Source organism: Melanotaenia boesemani, chromosome 13 (genome assembly GCF_017639745.1).
Source record: "Melanotaenia boesemani isolate fMelBoe1 chromosome 13, fMelBoe1.pri, whole genome shotgun sequence".
Classification (NCBI taxonomy): domain Eukaryota; kingdom Metazoa; phylum Chordata; class Actinopteri; order Atheriniformes; family Melanotaeniidae; genus Melanotaenia; species Melanotaenia boesemani.
Window position 1 is genome coordinate 5640569 of NC_055694.1, and position 26293 is coordinate 5666861.

The 26293-nt window shown below is 40.9% G+C and overlaps 1 protein-coding gene across 3 annotated transcripts in view; it reads left to right on the forward strand.

The window, feature by feature from the left end:
* Nucleotides 1-26293, forward strand: part of magi3a (membrane associated guanylate kinase, WW and PDZ domain containing 3a) — a 146512-nt gene that overhangs the window by 1252 nt on the left and 118967 nt on the right. The window lies entirely within an intron of this gene.

The window sequence follows — 26293 nt, forward strand, 5'->3', positions numbered from 1 at the left end:
TCATTCATTCATTCATTCATTCATTCATTCACGTGGAGACACATTTAGCTGCAGCACACACTCCTGTTTAAACACATAGGTGGAGGGATATGCGGTGTTAAGCATGCGTAACACCGCATATCCCTCCACTTATAGTCACATAAACGTGACTACATAAACCACGAGCTGTCATTCAGGCTTCAAGACGTCTCGATGCAGAAGTGTCAGCTTGTTCATGGTACAGACCTGGAGGTGCACACTCACACACACGCTTATTGAAATTCAGCCTGGACCCTCTGCTGAGAGCTTATTGATTGTCTTTGTTTGTTATTACAGTGCCTTTCTCACTGACTTGTAATTCTTCCTGTAAGGCCCACGGAGATTCCAAATGAATGACACTGCACTAAATGTGTCAAAGCATACCCAGAGTCATGTGGGACAAAGGCAGGTGTGTGTGGATGGGTGAATTTAATAGAGGCACTGCTGAGTGTGGCACTTTGTAAACACTTAGAGGGGATCTGTTAGTGGTCGCTTCACCAGCTGAGGCAGTGTGTGGGTCTGCTGGCAGAGTTGAGGTGAGTCCAAGACTAATTGAATCAATTAGGTCTCTACACTTAAATCCCCTCAGGTTGCTGCCAGCTTGGCTGCAGGGTTTGACACTCTGACTCTCATGTATTTCTGTCTGATCTTGGCTTTTACGAGATCAGTGGTTTGTCTAACCTGTTGATTCGGGATGTGCAAGATTCCACACCTTTAAATGAATCATTAATGCCTAAAAATGATACATAACTCACAAATGACAACCTGAGATGCTGTTTTCATTTTTAATTATATTTTTTAATCTACGTAAAGCAACATATTAGATTTTTTTTCAGAACAAATAGCAATAACATCATTACAGACTTTCCAACTGCATCCTTTGGTCTCCGTTATCTGGCTGGAAAAAGTAAAAAAAATTGGATGTTTATGTCCACAATGCTTTCCCAAGATTTTCTAATATTTTGAGATAATGAAGCTGAATTTGTAATAGATAATAAAAGGAGCGAGGAACTCAAATGGAACGAGATGTAGTCAGATCTTACAGGTTTCACGTACTCAATTAGCTGGAAACCTCATCAGAAATGGTCACCATAGAAGGGAAGTAATTCTTAATGAAGGGCGATGGGGAGAAAAGGCTGATGTAGGCTAAATCACACAAGAACTGGCCTGAAAATCAGTGGCAACAGTTGTGATGGGGTGATGAATCCTTCTTAACATTACTGAAACGGGGTGGGATTATCTTCACAGAGAAGAAAAAGAAGCCAAAATCCAAAGAAGTGCTTTGGAAATTCATTCAAGAAGGCTGAAGACATTTCTCCAAATTTTCAGTTTTTCTTTCCATATACAAAGAGGAGGTTGACTTCTGTCGTGTTGGGGAAACTAGTGTTTGTTTTAATCCCAGACACATTTGGGCGAATCTGTGTGACTTTGTGTGCTGGTAGTTGTTATGTGGGACAGATGTGGATGAAAGGTCATGATCTGGGGCTAACTCGGGTTAAGACAAATGTTGTGGGGATGGAGCTGTGATCTAGTGAAATTAAATTACTTTTAATTTTAATTGCTTTTACATGTGCTTCTTTTTTGGTGTTTTTTACATGTGTGTAAAAGGACGTTACACGGGTACAGCTTTGACTCTGGTGCAAACTCTCTTGACTCGGAGTTACATAATTTGTAAGTTAAGTGACGCTTAGGCATCTCCTGCCTGGTTGCCATTGGTTCCTTCACCTTCGGGACTCTGCTTAGATCTTTCTCCCCTCTCTCATGATTAATGCATGTGCCATCCATCATTGATGGCTGCTGCGTGCCAGGATGAGGTGGCTGATGGCTGGATTGTACGTTAGCCAATTTGAGTGCTTGTAAACTTGTTTTCTCTGGAGAATAGAAAGTTGGAAGAGGGGCCAAATGCTTGGAGGGAGTTGTTGGGTTTGGGGTCATACTTAGTTTAGGATTTGCATGCATTTACTTTCACTCTCTCATGCTCTTCTAATTACTTTTTCTCCTATAACCTCTTGCACCACCGGGATGCTTTCTGTATGCCTTGTTTTTCTCATTTATTTGTTTTTTTTCTTCATTGTTCATTTCTTCTTCATTGCCCCCACCTGCAGCCTGCAAAGCAAAGATGATTTTGCCCCCTCAATATATTTCCCCCTGCATAGACAGGGCAGAAAACTGAGGTTTGTCCTGAGCGCCCCACCCACCCTCAGCTCCCAACCAGCTGATGCACTCAGTATGCAGCTCCCATTTCTGTTAGTGAGGCGAGGCGATAGGCAGTAACCTTGAGGGGACGATTGAGAGTAGAGGCAGAGTGATGGCCAGTACGTTCAGCGGTGTAGCCCTGTGTGTGTGTGTGAGTGTGTGTGAGTGGGCAGCTCATTGATTAATGCTGGCAGAAGATGCAGATCTGCTTGTTTTTTTGCCTCATGGAGCCTAATGGATGGAGCATTTAGCTCTCAGGTCCCGGAGCAGAGTTGATTTGTAAATCAGGTCTGTAGTGGAAACTGAAAAGGCTTTCGAAAGGTTTTTGTTCCCACTTTAGGAAGTTCAAAAACATAAATAATGGAAATAATATACTAAGTTGACAAAGGTTCACATTTTATGGTCGATGTGCATAAATATCCAAAGGCAAAGGTTGACAGAAGAAACACTTCTTACTGGCAAAGTTTTAGTTGGGGGATTTATGCCCTGACTACGTATGCAACCATCCTTGTGGTATATTTGGTTATTAAACATGCTTAATACTAAACAACAGTGCAAACATGATGGGCAGCATTGGACATTGATGATCCTGCTGTTCTTTTGTGGTAAATAAGTTTTTTTTTTTACTTTCTTATCCTATTAAAAATGAATACTTAATAAGGACACAGAGTATTTAGTGAGAAGTCAGCTACATCATTTCATGCAACTGGACAACTCTTAAATGTCCAAGGATGAGGTGATTTAAAATGACTAAATAACCTGATGTCTTGCACTTTGGTATTATACTCAAACGTACATTTTCTGTTCTTCTTTCTAAAATACACAAATATTTTCAAATGCTCTGTGTCTTTGTACGAAACAAACCGGAAAACGGTCAGAAAGTTTCAGAAGGAATCTTTTACAAGGAGCTGGAATAATGGATTGTGAGATAATTGCAGTGGGAGGTTTATTCTACTTGTCAGACCTTCATCAAGTCAGATCGACTTTGGATCTTTTTACTCCTGACATGCATCGCAGACATTTAATGTTCAGCTAGTTTTCTTATAGAGATTAAGTCTTAAGTCCTGTTCCTGAGAACAAGCCTTAAATTGTTGATCTCATTCATTTTGTTCTTTTTTATGCAGGTGGAAGATGAATTTATCTGCTGGACTATGTCCAAAATATATGAGTTATAGGGAAGTTAATTTACTAAGTTATAGCCATGTAAAGAAAAATAAGTAGACCTTGATTATAATCAACCAGGGGAACAAATAGACCAGTTTCAAATGTTGAACGTGTTGTATTATTTATGGGGACTTATATGAACTCGATCTCCAAGTATATGGTCAGTATTGGACCTCTCATCAGGGATTTGTGCAGAAGCAGTCGTTCGGAATTTTTTTCTTCCAATTTAGCCAATATTTACAATCTCTAGGTTTTCAAAAACTTTAGTGGGTAACTTTGTACCAGGTGGTTTAATCTGGACAAATTTAAGGTAAATGCAGACTACAGTTCTACTGCAAGCTGCACTGTTCAACATGCAGCCATTAAATTCTGTTAAATCATCAATAACACCCTCTGAATCATCAGCAGTGCATTCTAGTTTTTTCCAAACCATGTCCCACTAATGAGAACAGCACAGATAACAAATTCAAACAAAAACTTTCTCTAAGTCAACTTTGTTGGAATCGTAAACATTTTGTCTACACACTGTAGTTTGCAGCTTTTCCCTGTTTAAGTTAAGCAGGTTTTTCTCAGGTGTTGTGTATGTTGATGTTAATGCTTCATAAATGTGCTGTCTTCAGTGCTGCAGAGCTCTAAGACCCACAGTTACACACAGTTTGTGTTAATTCATCATGTAATAAAATGAGTGTTTTCATGCACAGTGCTGCATCTTTTACGTGCTGGATCCAAAATCAAAAGATGACACCCTTCTGCAGCTCTGTTTGTGGAAGCTAATCAGTATCCCGGCTGCAAATAAAGCTTTGCTCATGGCTGTCTCTCTGCTGCATCCTGATTTCCCCACATGCGCATGTTTGTTTTTTAAGTGTGAGCGTTTTGCTGCAGACTTCCACCTATCATCCCCTCTTACTGGCTGCTCTCTCGGCTCATTCCCCAAACTTGTCACACTTCTTTGCCCTCTGCCTTTCCAGCCTGTCAGCGGGGAGCGGACGGCGGCGTGAGCAGACGGGCCCGCTAAAGCTCCCCAGACTGCAGCAGTTACTGTGGATACCGACGCACGCCTCTTCCACTCTTCTTCAACCGTACATCCCCTCCTGGAGTGGAAGCCGCTCATCCTAAACTCAGCCCATCACTGCCTCGCAGTCTGCTAATCCACTTCCTTTCTGATGACAGTTTACTCCTGACTTGCAGTTCCTCTCATCCTTTGACTTGCTGCCCAACTTTGCCCTTTATGCTGGCTCTTTCTCTCTCTGTGATTCACACATCATTTTTACATTCTTGGAACATAAAAAAAAGGAGAGCTTTTGCCACAGATGTGCAGCGACGCGCCGTCTTCTCTTCAGTCAACGATATTAATGTTGTCCTTTGAGCCGCATTGCGGTAATAAACCAGCCAGCAACAAAGACGGCATCTTCATATAAGCTTTACCTCTCACTGGCAGGCACCATGACTTGGCAGCCAGGCTGGAAGATGGTGGGAAGAGTGTGTGTGTGTGTGTGTGTGTGTGTGCTGATTCACCAAGACTCCGTCTTTCTGTTCATTGAGTGGTCACCCTGTGATGTCAGCAGCATCAGTGTCTCAGGGTTGATGTTGTTAGAAATAGACAGTAGTTTAGAGATGCGTGCACACACACTTCCTCAGAGACTTCAGGCCTTCTTTCCTTAGCTTGATTCCTAATTGGTCTTTCTCTGAAAAGGAGCCTTCTCTGCAGCTGTTTATACCTTTCCAGATAAGATGAGGTCAGCTTCTGAGTTTTGAATAAACATAACAGAGACCAGAGGCTGGCAGCTCCCCATATAGTGAGGAATTATACCCTCTACTGTTATGCCACACTAATGAGACTGCTTTTTTTTTTTTGTTTGTTTTTAATACATTTTCATTGAAATGTACGTAGTGTCCAAGAAGATTTCTGATCAATTTCGAGGTCTGTAAAAGGTTATGTTTCTTACAGAAAAAAGGAAACTGATCAAGAGTTCAGGGATTCATATTGTTTTTATGAAGCATTTATTTAAAGTGTATCTACATCCCCTACTTTTTGCGTAACTCCACCCACTGCCGAATTTGACAAATGCCTGAAACTGCAAGGGTTGGGAGGTATGGGGTGATAAGGGAGCGGAAAGTGAATGGGTCGGGATACGCAGGAGAAATTATTGACAGACAGCAGCTCAGCTCTCTGGCAAGATAGAAAGCGAGATTCACAAGGCAGCTACGCCATGGAGTGGTCTTTGAGGTGGAAGACTTTTCCCCTCCTGAATCTCCTAGGCCACACATGAACAAGGTGGTCCTGAAGCGTATCAGTCTGAGCCTTTAGCGCTGTTACGCTGGCCTGTCAGCAGCTCCAGCAGCTCTGGAAAGCTGTGGAGACTCGCGGCAGGTTGTGGCAGCTGCAGGAAGTGCCGCTGTAAGTTGCCGCTGCTACGATTTGAGCTGCTGTCTGTCGCCGTCTGAAGATCAGCAGGTAAAGAATATAGTCCAGTGTTACTTTTTCACCCCTCAAAAGCAGAAATCTGCCCCATTGCAGGAATATTTAATCAGAAAGAAAGAAGTCTGAAACTAGCCATCCCATCTGCACCAGATAAGTTCACATCCCTTCATATGCGTTGGTGGGAGGGGTTTTCTTTGCCTGCAAGGCAAGGACCTGCCTATCTGCATCAAGAGGGAGGGGCTGTGGAGTTTTTAAAATTTTCTCCCAATGTAGATGACCTCTCTATGTCACGAAAAACATAACTTAGGTTTCCCCTCCTGAATCTCCTGGTTTACATCCTACCTCACAGGGAGATCATTCAAAGTATATTGGCAAGGGGAAATGTCCAGATCACATGGGCTGACAACAGGGGTGCTTCAGGGCTCGGTGCTTGGCCCTCTTCTCTTTTCACTATACACCTCCTCACTCGGTGCAGTCATTAACTCTCATGGTTTCTCCTACCACTGCTATGCAGATGACACTGAGCTTTTCCTTTCTTTCCCACCTGACGACACAGTTGTCTCAATGCGAATATCAGCATGTTGCTGATATCTCCGCATGGATGAAGGATCGCCACCTTCAGCTAAATCTGTCCAAGACCGAGCATATTGTCTTTCCAGCCAATCTTTCCTTACCGCCACAGATAAGCGTGCAGCTTGACTCTGTCACACTTGTGCCTACATCTTCTACCAGAAATCTTGGTGTCATGGTAGACAACCAGCAGACCTTTAAGAACCATGTTGCCTCAGTTGCCCGGTCTTGCCGGTTTGCTCTCTACAACATCAGGAGGATCAGACCCTACCTGACTGAACACACGGCCCAGCTCCTGGTCCAGGCTCTGGTCATTTCACGCATTGACTACTGCAACTACTTACTGGCTGGCCTGCCTGCATGCTCAGTTAAACCTCTGCAGATGATCCAGAACGCAGCAGCATGTCTGGTCTTCAACCAGCCCAAAAGAGCTCATGTCACTCCGCTGCTAATTGCTCTTCACTGGTTCCCAGTTGCAGCACGCATCAAATTCAAAGCTCTGCTTCTGGCTTACAAAACAATAACCCAAACGGCTCCTGTCTATCTTCACTCCTTAACCCAGAGCTACACTCCCTCTCGACAATTACGCTCTGCCAGTGAAAAACGCCTAGTGCTCCCACCACAACGTGGTACAAAATCAGCAGCTAGACTCTTCTCCTCTGTTGTACCCCGGTGGTGGAACGATCTACACAACTCCGTCCGATCCGCAGAGTCCTTATCCACTTTTAAACGCGAGCTAAAGACTCAGTTGTTTAAGGAGCATTTTCACACTTAGCTTAACTCTTCTACTCAACAGAATGAGTTAGAAAGATTTGTCCAGCTCTTTGGCTCAACCAAGTACTGAATAAGCTGTGTGCACTTATGCCCAAGATGATATTGTTTGATGAAATCGTGATGTTTGTATTTAAACAAAATGACTTACAAAAACTACAAAAAAAAAATTATATGCAATGCCTCTAGCACTACATGACAGCACCTGGGTCCAACTGGACTCAAAGCAGTCTGACTATCACTTAATTATGACGTCCCATCTTGTTTGAATTCATGCTTGTGTTCTTACTCTCAAATGTAAGTTGCTTTGGACAAAAGCATCTGCTAAATGACTGTAGAAAAAATAGAATAGAATAGAATACCCTGTAGAGGGTGTTATGAGCCATTTTTTACCCACAAAATGCTGTTTTTAAAATAAATAAAAAAAAATATATACTAATACTAACAACAGTATATGTAGTTTTCATTACAATTAAGTAGTTCTGTGTTGTTTACAACTCAGAAAACACATTTTTGGGTGCACTACCCCTTTAATACTTGTTACATACACACAGTTTCATTATGGTCGCTTGGCATTTACTCTGATTCAGCAGTTTTTTCTACTAATTTGCTGTAAATACGACGGTCTTATTTTAAGATAAGACAGAAAAGTTCTGGCTTGCAATAACCTTGTTAGAGTCGGCTGTGTGAATATTTATGAGTGACAGGCGTAGCCATGATGATACTCTTGTTTTGGTAGCTTATGGCCTATTTCTCTCTTGTTATCCATTAACATTCCCATTGCTTTGCTGCACTAAGGGCTGCTAGCAACTTCCTGATAAGAAGCCCCCTGCATGGTTCAAACAGCAGGAGGCAGCGGGGCTGGAATGAGCTGCTGTTACGCAATATGAGATTATGAAGACTTTTATTTCTAGTACAGTTAACCACAGTCTGACTCTGATATGTGTGAAGAAAAGATTAACCACAGACCACAACTCATTACCACAATTTCTTCATTCCCTTTTTGGCTGACTGAGCTGTACACTGGGACTCGGTTTAAAGGGTGAAACTGGAAATAAGTGAAGGAAATGGACTGTTATGAAGCAACACACAGGTGCAGATGTTGATAGAGAGATAGTGGATAGATTATCTGATAGTTGATTGAAATGGGTTTCCTCCAGATGTACACCTGCTGTCCTCTGCTGAGAGCCTATTTGTGGACTGTGTTCTGGCTGGGTTTGTGTGAACATCCCTGTCGTGTGATAGTGAGGCAATAACTAGAACAGGGAAGAGGAGGCAGCTGGCATATCCCTGCCTCGGATATTTCCCTGAGAAGGAATCTCTTTTGAAGGATGTATTGGATTTAAACAGAGGAGAGAAAAATGGGGTCAGTGAGGGAGGAGTTTGCACAACAGGAGGGAGAGGAAGGTGTGAGATTTAAGCAAGCAGAGAAGGAGAATAAATACAGGACTGGAGAGATGGAGATGGGTCAGAGGAGATGAGAAATACTAACAATCACAGGAATGAAAATAATTATGTTGCAGTTAATGACTATAATAGCATTGATTCTTTGTTCTACTTGTCTACAATGATTTTGCATGCTGTTCATCAAGCCAGCACTTAATATTTTAGGCTTGCAGCACAGTCAGTGTTTTCAGTGTTTCATATCTGCATGTGTTTATATGAGCTGGCTGCATGTGTGTGCAAGCAAGCATGACAATAAAAATGTAAAGTACATTTGAATTGGCATCTACTTATTGGTTGCCTTTTCAAGCAACTCATAGAAAAAGACACAATGCTTCTTTCTTCAGTGTTGCTTCCAGAGCATCGTTCATTTTTTAATGACATTTATAAGTCATGTGGAAGCAGAGGGTAGTAATTGTTGCAGTTTTGCAGGAGGAAACTCCTAGAATAGGAGAATAGAAGATTTAAGCTGCACCGTAGTCTGTGGTTGTTGTTTGTCTGCCAAGAAAACATGTCACCTTCATTGCAAAACATATCCCCAAAAGATTCTCCTCCACAATCATGGTACCGTAAAAGGTCATCCATGACATTGATAACATGACAGGTGTTGGATTTTGCACCTTTAGCCCGTAACAGCCTGTATTGTCTTTTCTAAAATTTGACAAATAGGGCCAGACACAATTTTTTTTTCCCAAAAGCAGAAATGCAGGCTCTTCTGACTACAGAACTCATGGTGGTGTTTTTCTGACCATCTGAGATTAACTTGAGTCCATGTGTGGCTTCCTTTCTGTGTATATAGTGTCATGTTACACATTGAAAATGATCTTTAAAGGTTTGCATGTGGCTAGAATGATCATGGTGACATGATGTTTTTTCATGCACCTGATGGCTAGAAAGTCATGATCATTTAAGTGGTTTCCATCCTTTTCCTGTATGCATTAAGATTTCTTCAGACTCTGAATTTTCACTATGTTATAAAATATTGTGTTCTTTTCAGTCATGCCTTTTTATGACAATATATTTTTGAACTGATCAATGATTCTTTGATGGAGTTTGGCATGAACTTCCACACTTTCTTTGGAAAAACTAAAGCTTTTGGTGGATGCTCCTTTTATACCCAATTGTGGCACCCTCACCTGTCACCAGTTAATCTAAGAAGGTTAATTGAAAGTTCGATTTTAAAAAAAAAAATATATATTGAAGTTTTCTTTGGGTTTTACACAAATCCCATAATTTCTTGGCAATGAGTTTTGTAATTTACTGTTATCTCTTCTCATGTCTTCTTTACTGAGACACTGGGGAAAATTGTAGTAGAAGTACTACTGGTCTGTTTCCTCTGAGATCCCAGGAGTTTGCTTTAAGTGATGGGAGCGAGATAAATTGCCTGTCTGAGTACTGTGGACCGATGCATACTTCCTTTTTACTGTTTTTCCTGGTGTTTCTTTACCCTCTGGGTATTAAATTAGCTACGAGGACTCAGTCTCAGAGTTCATTCCAGGCTGGTTGTGGTTCTTTTACTCTGATAAAGCTGTGCACTCAGTTGTTTGCTGTTTGGTGGCAGCACTCCACGTCAAAGTACTTGCACCCATGACACAATACCTCATATCAAGCAGATATAAGGCCCAATGCTCTCTTCATGAAGACCGTTCATGGTAAACACTCAGCCAGCTGCTGCTACAGAGCTGGAGTGTTGTTCACACTTTTGTGCATCTACATCTTAGCATAAAGGATACGACATAAACCATAAACAAGGATCCCACATGATTGTTTTTCGATCAGTTTCAGAGAATCTGCAGAGATTGACTTAATAACTGATTCCATTTTCAATTTAAAGATGCTTTTTCTGTCCTGGCGTGTTTCTTATTTTCTTATGTTAATAATGCATCATGTGGGCCCCTCTATGGTGAGGCGTCATGCTTTGTGGAGATGAGTTTTGCAGAGAGTCCTCATTAGAATTCATGGCTGTCAGAATCTGAGGCCAGCCAATTTAGTTTGCTTTGCTTCTTAGCTGCCCTAACAGGTTATTGATCGGGTCCAATCTCATCCCTGTTAACGCAGAGACGCATCCGGAGCTACTGCGCTTGCCCCGAAGGCCTGATTGTCATGAAAAGTTGAGAACACCAGGAGGACGTTTTGCCTGCAGTGTATTTGACTCATAGTCTTATTTATTTTGCTTTTGCAGACCGTAAGTGAGCTCACAGCGAGCAGTTATTGCATCTGTTTTGACAGCTTGCCTTCTTTATATACTACACACGAGGTCATATTCTTATTTTCTGATAATCCAGGGGGCCCAAATGGCGGGATATGTTTTGGTCTGCGAAATAAAGATGACTTGTGACTTTTGTTGTGTTTGGCTGTCGGGCGTTTTCTGCCTTCAGGCTCTGGCAGCAGGTTATTTGAGCAAATAGAGTCAAGAGATCACATGCACATTACTCACTGTTTAAAATAAGCAGAAGGACGTGTCTCTCTGCAATCCTGACATTGTTATGATGCAAATGCTCAGAGGATCCTTTAGCACCATTCATCCAAGTAAATGACACAGCAGTCAGGTTTGCTTGGGACAGTTTTTTTTTAGACACGAAACTACAAATGTACAAAGCTTGGTATCAGACTTGTTTTTCCTGTTGGTAGATGAGTGCATTCTCACATTAGGGCAAGACTACGTGCATTTTTTTCTATCACCCTTTGACCCAAATGCACTTATAGGCCAACTTAACCAGCAGTTGGTCAAATATCTTTTAATCGTGATCACTTTCAGCAGTGCAGTATCTGTCTGCAGGAGCATAATTCCTGGAGAGGAACAATTTCCAATGCAATTGATTTACTACTACAACTTTATTACATTACATCACAAAAACTGAGGTTTTTTTTATCATTCCTTCATAACACATTGTGTCATTGTTTTCTGACTGTGCCTGTAGGAGAGGTGTGTTTAGCAGGGAATGTCGTGCTGGGAAGCTTCATTGGTGTATTGTTAGCAACAGATGTTTTCTCTGGCAGATGTCTTGCATTGTTCCCACGCCCTGTCTCCCTGCTTGGCATTAAATATTTCACTCTAAAAGGATAACTCCTTAGCTGTCCTTTTCAGTTTAAATCTCAAAGATTTAAAGCTTTATTGTTGAAGTGAAGCATGAGCAAAGGGAGAACATATTTTACATTTTGGTTCAGACTGGGATAGTTCCTTTTAAAATGCCTATACACTGCATTGGATTTGGTAGATGATAAAGCCTGAGTGCTCCTGTTAGAGTCTTAGAACATTTTCAGTCTGCACAAAATATGTTTGTTCCAGTTTCAAGGTGGTCCTTAAAGTGATTACAGACAAGATCTCACACTGAAAAGTCTTGCCAGAAAACCACTCTGAGGTGGATGCATTGTCTTCTGTAAAGTCTCAGGGGAATCTGTTCAATGAAGAGGAATGTGGTCCAGCTGGATGAGCTGCGAAGCTGTAATGTAGAAGCACAACTTCTTTTCCGCCCTGAAGGGAGTGTTGAGACAAACGGTTCTGGATGACCTGGTGCCTGTACTACAAAGCAGGATTAGCAGTTTATTGAGGATTTTTGGTGTCACAAAGCTGGTTCACTTCCTGGTGAGTGTATCACCACGGTAACTTGTACCAGAAACCCAACCTGCTCCAGAACAGGTTAGGTTTCGAGATGAGAGATAAGAGGGAAAAGATAGAGACGTGTAAAAACACCACCTCCCGACACAATAAATCTTTTTTTTTTCTTTCTCAAAATTAATGTTTAATAAACTATTTATTTTCAAGTTACAGATAACTGCACAGAATATTTTATCCATTAAACTGGAATAAATAGCGTCTGTATGTTAATCCTTATATCCATATCTTTGTCATTTGCTCATGTGCAACACTAGAGCAGATATTTGCTCACATCCTTCAAAAACACACCTGCAGCAAACTAGTTTAATAAAATACACAATCGCTTAATAGATCTGTTTGAGCTTTGGCTGTAATTTAAGTGTTCACACAGTTAATATTATTTTTGTTTGATTTAATCAGTTAATTTATTTAAATTAATTTAATTAGAATTAAATTAGATTTGAATTTTATTTCATTTTAAAAATGGCTATTTCTAAATTAAATCAGTTTGTTTTATTGTTATTAATTCCTTTTATTCATTCATTGTTTATTTAATTTACATTATATTTTCTAGCTTTCCTTCCTGCCTTGGCTGCATCAGCTATGTCGCTTTCATTTTTTTTAGCTCATTCATTCATTCATTATCTTAGCTGCTTAGTCCATTACGGGTCGCGGGTGAGCTGGAGCCTGTCCCAGCATTTTAGCAGGTGAGAGGCAGGTACACCCTGGACAGGCCGCCAGTCTGTCGCAGGGCCAACGCAGAGAGACAAACAACCATTCACACACACACTTACTGCTAGGGATAATTTAGAATAAGCAATTAACCTAACATGCTTGTCTTTGGACGGTGGGAGGACGCCGGAGAACCCGGAGAGAACCGAGAACGCATACAAGGGGAGAACATGAAAACTCCACACAGAAAGGCTGCCGCCCCCAGGTTCAAACCTCCCCCCAGCCGAGGCTCGACCCGGAGTCCTTCTTGCTGTGAGGCTGCGGTGCTAACCACCACACCACCGTTTTTTAGCTTATATATAAATAAATATGTGATTAATGTTTTACATATTCAGCATACATATGCATATCCTAAAATGAAGGGAAACATGAGAAAAAGAAAAGGCTTTATTGTTAGAAAGGTGTGCTGTGAGCTCGTCTGACTGCTGCTGTGTTGTGGCGTTGCTGCTGGCCTGGCTGCCCGAGAGCAGGGGGGGCCAAATAGATCCAACACTTCTGGTGACAACCTGGTTGAGAAGTTAACACCCCTGCAGACACAATCATGCTTGCTCACATAAACACTGTCACACACACATGCACAAATGATAGATAAAGTTCAGATTCTTCCTGACACCCGCCCCCCACCCCCGCTGCCCATTCATTGACCTCTTTGACCCCACAGCAGTTCAGCGGGGCATGGCTCCAGCCTAGAGATGCAGGAGTGAGAAGAAACACTTCTTCTTGTAATAAAACGAACACAACATGCAGAGTCATGTGAGAAATATGCTGTATTACAATGTGCTGTTTGGTTGGTGACCAGAATGGGATGGTTTTCATTTTGGGTAACAGATTAACCTCAAAGAAACATTTTCTTTTACATTTACACACAGGGAAGTCTTTAGTGTAGAAATGGGCATTTCAAGCAAAAATACCATTTGAAATTGCAGAGAATCATTTAGTCCTTCTTAAATACCTCCCCTGTGTTCAATGAACTGGCTAACACTTTGTTGCTAGCTTGAGGCTACAGCGTTCAGTAGCTTCAGGATACATTCATGAGGTTTGCAGTGGTATGCTGCTTTGTCATGGCGTAATGGCTTCCTACCATTATGTGTGGGGGGCTCCCCGCTTTCCCTACGAGACCTGGCTCTGCATGTTTCTTATATTTGTACTCCATTCAAATCAAAACTCTCTTCTTCCCTCGCTAGTGAATAAAACCCCAGGGAACTCTTCTATTTGCTTCGGCAACGTTGTGGACTTTGCATTAGTCTGTAGTGGTGAAGGAGTTGTAGAAGGGCAAAGCTCTCGTAAATTCTATGCAGTGCTCAATGCAAAACTGATCCCATAAGACTTATCTCTTAAAACTTTAGATGCATACATTTAGATGCAGATTCTTCTTTGATTTGATTGTAAAAACACTTGACTTTATGAAAGATGTGCATAAAGCCATTCGGTTACTCCCTCAGAAATGCGACTGCTATCTGAGTTTGGGACAGCAGCTGTAATTAATTATATTATTGTTGATTAGCTTGAATTGCACCGTTTACATCATAAATCTGTCTACATGCATACTATTGAAAATAGTCTTAATTATATGAAGTTACAGTATGAATCCATTTTGCTTAAAAATGGTGAAATCCTGTTTCTGATGGTTTGGGTTGTTTCATGCAGAAGGGGTCATTTCTGTCAAACATAGCAGCTTGTAAAGTATAACAAATACAAATTAAACCCACCATGCTGCTGACATTGTCAAATCAGGAGAGTAGAAAGACAACCAGTTATAGAGGCAGGCAGGATCAATTAGAAACACTGCCAGCTTACATTTTCCATAAATTTATCATGTTTGTAAGCAAGAAACCCATCTATGGGTTATACTTACAGGTATGAGCAAGTGCATATGTGGAGGACTTCATGATTTTGCCATGTTTCAGGTTTTTGGTCCACCTTTGCAAAGAAAAATATCATAATATGATTTGTCAACCTTGTGCCACTTTATATAAATTGCTACTTTTCATCAGGTTTCACTGTGCTGCATGTTCTGTTCTGGCTGAAGGAGGACAGTATGCCCTCCTTTCCTGACACTAAACACTCTCGCTGTGCGGTGAAAGACCCAGAATATTACAAACAAATAGGTACCACAGTAACCTATTTCACAACTCTCAGGAGTACTCAGCTGCACACGTCGACTTGGTGTAAATGTGGCCTTAAAGCAGCTGTGGTTTTATGGCGATGCATCCGATGATCGAATCATCTCTGTCGTGAGTAAATTATGTAGTGAACGGCCGCTTGCGGATGAGAAGGATTCCTTTGTGACCATGAGACCACACCGACTTACAGGAAATTTATCTCACTAATGCTCTGGAGCAGCCTCTGATGACCCCGCTGTGGTTTACCACTACACCAAACCCCTCACATTCAGGGGATAAAACAATTGTATTTAAATGTTTTAGCCACATTATCAAAGTGAAAATGATATATTAGTCATTTTCTGCTGTTTTTCTTCATTCCTGACCATCACTGGCATTCATTATTTTCTGTTTCCAAAACAGATTGCAGCAATTTGAGCTCTGAGAGTTAGGTTAATTTGGTTTAAAGTTGTGAGGTTTTAGTTTCAAGCAGGCTTTCTTTTAAACGGTCTTTGTTGATGTGATCAAAGACTCCAGCATCTGAGATTTGAGTCAGCCACCAAGAGAAACGTTGCCTTCAGAAGCTGCTGCATGTTGTCCAGAAGCCAAACAAGGCTGATCTCAGCCAGTTTCTTTCTTTCTTTCTTTCATTAAGAAGTATCAGTCACTACTCTTAAACACGGCGATTACCGATGCAGTGAAAAGATTAATAACTACTATTTTATTTGCCTTTTTCACCAGTTTATCCTCATGATTCAGATAAATTGAAGTGCAGACAAGCAGCTGCTTAAAAGTAGGAAACAATTGTTCTGCAAATTCATAGTAGGATGTCTTTTGCAGAAATCTGTGAACTTATTGTAGTTAATGATCCAAAACCTGGGAAAAACAATGCTTCCTGTTGTTCTTTTAATAGTGTAGATGAAAGCTGGAACAGTGTAAGCATCAGTCTGTTCAGGTCCTACGTACCTGTGTTTTCTCTCCCATCTCAGCCCTTCTGTTCTCTGGATGCTCTGTTTGCTCCAGCCATCTGTTTATTTACCCTGCTTTATTGTTCGTTTTTATCTCCATGCAACGGTGAGCTCCACTGCTACAGCATGCAAATATATGACCAGCTTTGTTTCCAGCAAATAACAGATCCCATGTTTACCTGAATAACTGATGATCGGGAGGTGTAGAAAGGGTGGGGAGGTGGGGAAAAAACAGCATAACGGTCTTCGTTTGATGTTGCATGGACACAGAAGGCCGTTTTGAGGGGTTGTGTTAAAGTTTGTGGTTCCGAGATTGTTGTTCTCTTGTTGCGTTGTTGTTAATCCTCCAGCCTCTATGCTACTTAGGAAACAGAGTCACATTAGGGTCTCATCCTCTGCAGGTTTGCTGCTGAGCATGTTTAACAAATGAAGACATACTGAATGAGATGCACGTGTGTAGAAATACGTACAGACCCACATCTACCTCCATGATTCCCCCGAATCGTGAAGGTACATGAGCCACTTTCTATTATTGGGTTATGCTTCTGTTCATTCATCACTGGTGATGCTCGCTGGTCGGGAGCATAAGCAGCCCCACAATTCTCTTCCTTTTTCTTCCTTCAACCCTTTGTCAAAATCATCTCCACCCCCATCCTCCCTTCTTTTTATCTCCACTGTCCTTCTGTTTCCCTGTTGCTCATCTATGGATGGTTTATGTGGGAGACTGGCTAAAGCAGATCAGGCTTTATTCTCCTCCTTTCTGTATGTTACAGTACTTGTCTTAAAAGAGTAGTGGAACTGTTAATGTGATTGGGAGCAATAATGTTCATGGAGTTCATGTCATCAAATCAAATGTCATCAAAAGCTGTTTGCACTTAATTGTTTTCTTGATTTTTACTCAAGTTGAGAGCAACAGAACTCAATAATAGTCAAGTCCGCCTCCTTCAGGTAAGAAAAAGATAGTATCTTTGTTGTGGGAGACTTTCCAAACATCCATGAACATAAAACTAGCCACACTTGTTTGCTGGTTTCGGTGGAGTTTCTAGGCACTGTTATATTTCTGACTGAGCCAGTTTTTCCAGATGGAAGGGTGATGATGTTTGACTTGAATATGCTAGTGCTGAATGCAACCCGTGCAATGACAAAGATAAACATCTAAGCCTGCAGTCCTGAAAAGTCAGCAGCTTTTGACACTTAACGGCCAATGGTGCATTATTCCTGTCGCCCTTGACGACCGCTGGTGATGACGGTATTGAGGATGAAGGTATTGAACCACTTTGCCAAACTACCAAACGGTGTCTGTTACACCAGCTAAGCTCTGGGAATGAGGGTATTTTCTTTCTCCCTTATTAAAGATTTAAAGAGAAGTCTCCCAGTGCTTGGTTTAAAATGACACATCGGTTTAAACCATGCTCACCTGAGGACAGGTAAACAGCAAACTCTCTAACTCAGGACATCATTTATGATTGCACAAGTTTTATTTCTTTGGTGGAGCTCACTAAAAAAGATCAGTGATGTTAGACTTGTGCAAGCACATGTGCACATGGGAGTTCGCGAGTAGAAGAGCATGGAGGAAGAACGGTGCAGTGAGACCAATTAGCCTGCTCCCTGATCCCAGCTCTGTGGAGGATCTGGGAGCAGGTTTTGACTTTACTGTGTGGCTGCAGCTGCATGTTTGTGCGGATACCCTTGCTGCAGAAAACATTCAAACAAACACACGAGCCTGATGCGGTGGCATCTGTGAATGGTTGTTAAATGGTTGATCTGCTTCTTCTCAAGTGTATTTTGAGTTCTCGTCGACAAACCCATCAAATCAGTGGGTCATTTGATAATTCATTTGCAATTTAATTCCTCTGTATTCACGCTCTTAGTTTCCTCTCTTATCATGATGAGTCATCAGAGCTGACAAGTCACAAAAAAAAAACTAAACAAAACTGGGCAAAGAAATTGCTTTATTTGGGAAAAATGCATGTAATGCTGCAACAGAGTGTTTTGCCTTTGTGTTTTCAGCTAGGAGCATGGGTGAACACTCTTGGAAGGGCATGAGAAATGAGTGCTTTTTGGTGGAACAAGGTGCCTCGGGAAACTCTGTAATGAGGGTAGGTGGGCTGGGGGAGCGTTTTGACATTTTCCGTCACAGGCTGCCTCAGTTTAGAACAAGAGTGAAATAATGGAGTGAGAGAGAAGACCAAATCAATGAGGAGGAGAGAGGAAGGACTACAGGAGAGAAAAAGAGGAGGATTAGTTAGGAAAGAGGCCTGAACTAGGTCTTATAACCCCATGTGGGAGGAGATCAACCATGCTGTCTGGTCGTGGTGTTTGGTTGGGTGGGATGGTGGTGGTGGGGTGTTGGGGGTACATTAAGCCATCAGCAGCTCCACTGAATTACAGCCAATTGCAGATAATGGCTGGTTTGAAATGTCAGAGCAATCATGTGTTGATTAGCGTCACTCCAGATACACAGCGGTTTCGATGTCCTGTTGGGTCATTCAGCTGGAGAGCAATCGTCTGTGGACTCTGGACTGAACTTCAGCGTGCAGCGTTGGTGTATCGCTTGTACAGTACACAAAGATAAACGCACACTGATTGCAATATATTCATGTTGACTGTGTCTACTTTATAGCTCAATTGTAAATCAGTGTCCTGAAGTGGAGAGTATCATAGCTGAAATTGTGTATCTGCTGTATGTGCATGTGTTTGTACCGTTTATCTGTTGTCTCAGTGTGTAAGTGGGTGAGTTCGTTCCTCTGTTTCTGTTTGTTTCCATCACGTGTCAAAGGTCGAGTGTCGAGTGACCTCTTTTCTTATCTGTCATCATAAACTAGCTGTCATTAAGGATGCCTCAACAACAGCCAACGACACACCAAGACCAGTCAAAATGAACCCTTTCATGCATGAATTATTAAAAAATAGTGGCACATGGTTTTTACATACAATATTTTACTTCTACAGACATATACAGTGATATATTTCTTAATCATATTTTACTTTTTTCTTTAATTTATTTATATATATATATATATATATATATCCTGTTTGATGCTAAAGGAAATTTGGTATTTACAATGTATGCATGTTTGTTGCTTAAATAATATATAAAAGGGGCCCTGGAAATGGTAAATAACTTTGGAGGAAAATTGTTGCTTGAAGGTTAATGTGCCTGCAGCAGTTATATATTTAAGGATGCTCATACATGTGTGTTTTAACATTTTTTTTTTTAACAAGGTGGGACAGTGTGTGCAAACATTCCAGGACAAACTTCACTGTTTGTTTACTGCTGACTGATTGCAGCATTATTTCAACATCACATTTCAATGATGTTCAAATTTCAGCTAAAACTTACATGCACTGTAAAGTCAGCCCAAAAATTGTAATATATAATTATTTGCCTACACATACAATATTCTGTATGTTCAAATTGTAGGCTTAAAACTCGTCCTCTTGTAGCCTGAGGGTTGCTGGTTCGATCCTCGGCCTGCTGAGCTCATGTTGAGGTGTCCCTGAGCCAAGACACCAAAACCCAAATTGCTCCTGATGGGTTGTGGTCAGCTCTTTGCATGGCAGCTTTTGCCATCAGTGTGTGAATGTGTGTGTGTGTGAATGGGTGAATGTGATGTATATTGTAAAGTGCTTTGGATATCATCCCAGGTACAGTAAAGCGCTAAATAAATACAGACCATTTACCATTTTGTCCTAAGTGCATCAGCTACCCCCAGCCTCTAGTGCGTCATCTATATAGAGCAGGGATCTCAAATTCCAGTCTTTTAACGGTCACTGTCCTGCAGGTTTTAGATGTTTCCCTTCTGCAACACATCTGGTTAAAATAAATTATTAATAAACAACTAGCAGCTTTTTCTGCACAATGACCCATTAATTTGAGAAGAAGGGAAACATCTAAAACATACAGGGAATCTACCCTTAAAATATCTGATATACTGAATACTATCGAGTGAGTGTGCAAGTAGAGAGCTCTTGGTGGTCTTACTTGCACTGGTACTTCTGGCTGAAAACCCAGTCAGGATCCTGAGGCATCATCTGTTTTTAGCTATGTTTTTTCTACTGAATATTTCACATAATTTTTTCACTCTTTTCTGAGAGAGAGTTGCCCTGGACTCTAGAGTCTGGACAGACTGACAGGAGCATATCATTCATTTGGGATTAGTCTACAGTACACCAGCACAGCACGAGAGCTGCATGTGATTGTAAAGCACAGCTCATTTTTCACTCTGTCTGCCGATCATGACCGATTACCCCTGATGGGTTGGGCATGAGTTAAGCATGTGAGGGGTTTAATGCGAGCGCTCCGTGTTGGATTGGCTGTCACATGCTGGGCATTGAGCTCAAGCTCCTGTTCACATAATGCAAAAACAGAGTTAATGTTCTCAAACATCACTACACTGTGGCCGTATTAAAACTGCATTCTGTTTGAAAATCATCCAAGTTATTCAAAACCCTTTTGGTGCAGTGAGGATTTTTTGTTTCAAGTGGCTGTGCTGTGAAATTGCTCACAAGAAACTTTGGCTTGGGAGCTGTTTCTGTCCAAAAAACTGAGGTGAAGAGTTGAAAGTATTTATTTTTTTATGGCGTTTCTCTTGTAGTCTGATGAGGTTTTTGCTTGTCGCTTGTGTAGCTGACATGCAATGACACAAAGAGATCAGCTGGGTGCTGTAGCCTGATGAAGCATCCTTTTAACTGAGTCTACCCATGCGACAGCAGGTCTATTAGTCATTTCATCCAGTAAACATTCTTCAAAGGTGTTGCGATCTGACCAGCAGGACAGGAGTTTGACTTAACTCTACACAGATCTGCTCACCGTGCAGGCCAAGAGGAGTGGCTCACATGCTATGGCAACCAAACAATCACTGCTGCTGCCTTTGAGCCAACAACTCTTCTCTCAGTCAAGGTTACACAGTTTTTAATGCACAGGGGAGGTATTATTCATTCAGAGTAATTACACAGCCAAAGGAAACATCTCTCTCGAGAAAGGGAGGGAACTGAGGGTGGGCTGGTGGAGTCTATTGTTCTTCTGATCCATGTTCAGAGTGGGAGGTAGTACTTTGGAGGAGTGTGTTTGTGTGTGTGTGTGTGTGTGTGTGTGTGTGTGTGTGTGTAGGACTGGGTAAGTCAGGAGGGTTGTGTGGAACAGTGCGTGCCTGCCCGAGCCTTGTCTTTTAAGGGGGGGCAGGAAAAACAACAGAAGAGTGTTATGCTGTGTTGGGGTAGTACTTAACACAGATGCACATGAATACACACAAACACACACACACACACATGCACCACTTAGATGTGCATACTTTTTGTAGTTGAGTGAGCACAGTGCCAAGTCATTGTTAAGTGAACTATGGATTAGTGTGTTTGTGTTTGTGCATTGAAGGAAAAGGCGTAGACGTGTGCTGGTTAGCTGGCTGTTAGGTTGCAGATGTCGTGTCCATATGTTTCTTATATGAAGCGTGTGTGAAGTGAAGCATTAAAGCCACATGCATGTGTTCTTAGTGTTTCCATCATCACATCACTTCATTTAGAATACCTATTAAAAAATAAAATAATGAGAGAACTGTTTCACTCTGATCTTCCAAAAACAGGTGTGTGCACAGGTGTGTTGATCATGTGTACTTTTGTACAACAAACTACCACGTGTGTGTGTGTGTGTGTGTGTGTGTGTTAAGAGGTAGCTGTATTTAGAGCTGAGAAATGGTTATTGATTTTCAGGTGTGCTAGGCTGATTTCATGCAGGCCCCAGTGCTGCCTCACTCTGTGTCTTGACTTGTGTCTCTGCAGACTGGTTAATAGTGACTGTGGAGCAGTGAATTTTATAGTGGTGTCTTTACAGGGTTTTACCTCCAATGCTCAAACGTCCACTCCAAACTGAGCTATTCTTAGGTGTAAGGGAAGGAACCCTAAATTGGATCAAGTGGGTACAGAAAATGGATGGATGGACTGATTTGGAAAATGTCGCATCTAAAGGTTTGGTGTAAAAATTACACTGTAAAAGAAAAACAAACAAACAAACAAACAAAAAAACAAAACAAACATACAAACAAAGAAAAACACAACTTAAAAACTTACTGTTTTGTTTCCTTGTTTATAACCCATGCAGCCTGGAAAGAATTTGTATGATCCATACCAATTCCTTCCTGAACCAATGATGCTCCACTAGGCCTGTCACAATAGCAAATTTTGCTGTGCGATAAATTTTCTCAGAAATTATTGCGATAAGCGATAATATTGCACAAAGTAATAATGTTGTCATTTTGATACCATTTTCAACTAATATATTGACAATGCCATAATAATGCAAGTACATCCTTTCAAAGATCAATAAACTTTCATTTATAAAGAACATTTTACACTGGAACTGGAAGAAATTTCAAATAACAAAACAAAAACAATAAGTAGAATGGACTCTTAGTCTCATTAACAATGAATGAAAAGCAAACACAACCAAAACCAATAAGTATGATAGATAATAAACTCTCTGTTCTGTAAACAAAATTGCCCTTATATATATATATATATATATATATATATATATATATATATAAATATTAAACATGGGGCTCAGACAGGGATAACTGGTAAAACTGCCATTAGTACCATTGTATTAAAAAAAAAAAAAAAAAGACTAGAAAGAAAAAACAAAAACTGCGCATCGTCATCACTGCGTGTTTGACTGATCTATGAGCAGTGAGTGAACCGCCCGCTGCTGCGACGCTGCGCTTTTTCCACATACACCGGCCCAAAAGTAATGCAGCCCACCGGGAATCCTTCCGAACCTCTCGATTAGCCGGCATTGGTCTTGATGTGTATTTCAGCGTAAGAAATTGGATGTTTAGTGTGAGAGCGTGAGAAGCCACTCAAATGCGCGAGTCTCACGGTCAATGCTTGAGAGTTGGCAGCCCTGTAAAACACATTACACAAATGTGGCATACCGGCTCGCACAGGTTAAGTGGTTCACCACGGTCCCGTGATGCAACATGCTGCTGTCAAGTATGACACAAGAGAGATCACTCTGCAAGAAACGAGAGTGTTACTCCATAGTGAAGCCTATTGTCATACACAGCCTATGGTGAAGTAAGGTAGGAGAAAAAAAAACCTCTGAAAATTATCACAGCCGGAAAACTTATCGCGCTCATTTTTTCTTACCGTGCAATCAATTGACTTATTGCTTATCGCGACAGGCCTATGCTCCACCTCTCCTTTGATCTATAGTGCTAAGTCCACCAATCTACAGCAGCCACACAAACGTCTTCTTTTTAGCTCGACATATATTTATTTACTTTGCATGAGTTTATAAGCATGCTCTATGTCTTATTCTCTGTTTTTGTTGTACTTCTGGCAGGACTATAGCACCACTTACAGGCCTGGCATGTTTTCAATAGTTTTATATCGATGCACACATTTTTGATACAGTTCCATCTTCATTGAAAACTTTTTTTAATTACATTGGTTCAGTCTGTGTGCAGATTTAGCCTTAAGCTGTCACAGCATAAAATCTAGCCTCGAGGCACCTTCCCACAGGATCATGCTTTACAGTATAACTACAACCGAGAGAACAAGACAGAGAATCATGCAAGTTATGTTCTATGCTCTAAAACACCAATGAAAGCCCCCATATCCTGCAGCATTCCTTGTAGAAAGGTGCTACATCAACAGGTTTAATGCTTTGTTTTTGTACGATTTCAAGATTGCATTTTGGGAAGTATGGAAGGAATCCGCACTTACTTATTCAGGATTTCAGCTAAACTATATTTACATGTTTTACACAAGCTGTGTTTAGACCTGGTATTGACAAGCATCTTGGGGAGCATTTCATCATAAATGGACACCTAAAAAAGTCAACGCTCAAGTTACTACATGTGATTAGGTCTCTCTTTTTTTATGTAGTAGACGTAATAGAAAGAAAATGCTTGAAATAATGGATCTATAATGTTGTAACACGTCGTGCCAGTCTAGCACTGCTGATGGGAGACATAAACTGAGGCCTTTAAATTTTGCTGTCTTCATTAAGGAACTGGTTTCTGCAGAAATGTCTGAAATCTCTGGAAATCCCTTTGCTGGCCAACTTTACTCTATGTAATATATTCATCAGTTGTGTGTGTTTTTATGCAGCAATATATCCCTACCACTAATGCCTCATCTCTTATTTATTATGTTACATTAAAATGTTTCTCCTGAGAATAAGATGTATGTCTCTTACTTTTTAAAAGTTCAGGGCAAGATGTACTCTGTTCAGAGCTTAGGATGCCATAGAAACCATTAGATCTGATTGTGCTCTTAATTCCTCCTGGTTGTTTTACATCTTTAGTTATGGCTGCCCACTTGTGAAAGAGTAATCAAAGATGCATCTAAATGTCTGCAGTAAACAAGGTTGGGTCTTGATTAATCTTCTGGTTACCTGCTGTATGTATGCCACTCTTCTTAGTGTCTCCATTTCTTCTTTTCCTCTTACCTAAAATACTCAGAAAACAGATTATTTAAAATCATGTAAAGCTCCTGTCTTTCATCCAGCTTCTGCCAGCATGCGTATGCATACACTGATATCTTTATCTACCTCTGCCCAGAGCTTCCCAGAGCTGTCAACACCCCCTTCAGCTCATCCAACTTTCTCTCTTTGTCCTCCTCCTGCATAGTAAGATAGGAGCAATCGGGTCTAAAGCCTTTGCTTAAATTTCTTTTCTTTTTCAAAGGTGTACGGAGTTTGAATTTTAACTTTATGACGCTGTGGTCGTCCTAATGCTGCGTGTAATCTGAGCACTGAGAGAAACAATCAACAGGAGAGGCACTGAGTGCATGCCTCTGAACAATTATGCTTTATGTTTGTCCAAGCCCGCTGTGCAGTCTGAGTGTCATCAGGAAAACAAGGCCTGCTCCTGAAGAGGGGATTTCTTCTGTCTTAAAGTTGCATTAGTTCAGTTTTTTTTCTCTGGTCAAAGCTCCTGTCGGTTTAGACTGACTGTTCAAAGCATAGCTTAGTGTTTAAAATCAAATTGTATTATCATTCCTCCCGAAAGCCATAAAAAAAAATGCAAAACCAGAAGTGTGATATGGTTTGTGCAGCAGCAGTTCATAAATAAAAGATAATGTCATGGTTTATTTACAGTGTAGAGCTGATTCAAAGTAAAGATGGGCCTCCTGGTAAAACTGTGACTTTATCATGTTGTTATCAGAAAATTAAGGCTTAGGTTTTGAGTCAAACTGTTTACATTTGTGTTAATATTTTAGTACTACACCATTTAATAATGGACCTTGAAATTGATGTTTTTGTCTTGTATTTGTTTATAGTTTGACATAGCTTTGCAGCATACTGGTAGCTTGACCCTTACTAAGCTATACTAGACGTAAGACATAAAATATAAATAAAACTGCCACCAGGTGCTTCTTTTTTTAAAAACTTTTTTACATATATTGATGGAAGGTTAAAATAACGTATAGTACAGTTTGTTCCGTGGTTTTTTAAAGAGATTCCATATTGGCGCAATCTCATGAAAGATCATTAAGTACATATGTTGATCCAAGTAAAATTTGATTTTCTCTTAAAGTACAGCTCCCATCATCATCACCCACAATCACTATCTGTATGATAATGTTAATGTTTGAGATGTAATGATGTCAGCAGTGGTTTCTCTTCAGTAGCACAGCAGGAAGGGAGGGGTTGGTGGTTGTGGTCAAACTTTTTTCCCTTAGCTGGGCTATTATTTTTCATGAATTGGCTTGTGTTAATGCTGACTGGCTTAATTTGTCTGTAAAGTGCCCTGAGATGACTTTGTTTGGAGTTGGCGCTATACAAATAAAGCTGAATAATCTCCAAACGAGACATCGCAGGTTCAAATCCTGTGTAGCAAAATCTTTTCACTTCTTTTCCACAATTACTAAATGTTACATTATGTAACTTTCCAACCTTAAAACTCTGCATTCTTGACTTGTTTGATGATACAGTGACATCTATTATTTTACATTTTTGGAGCTGTTGCTGCCCAGCAGTGTCCCGTGACTGAGAACTCGCACTTCACATCCTTTTTTTTGGCTTTATGCACTGCGTCAAAAACTAGCAAGTGGATATAAAAACACTGGCTATTTTGAACGTGCACTGTGGCTGATTCAGCAATAAAACGTAAGATGATGATATCGGAGGAAAAGAAAGAGCAAACGACACAGAGCAAGAAGTAAGACAAGAGTCAACTTAGGACTGACTTTTACTGTCTGGAGAGAGCTCAGAGTACAGGTAGGATGCAAGATGGATGCTGAATTACCCGTCGTTAGGGGGCACTTCTGAAAAAATCTTTTTTCATTTTCACATCACTCCCACTAG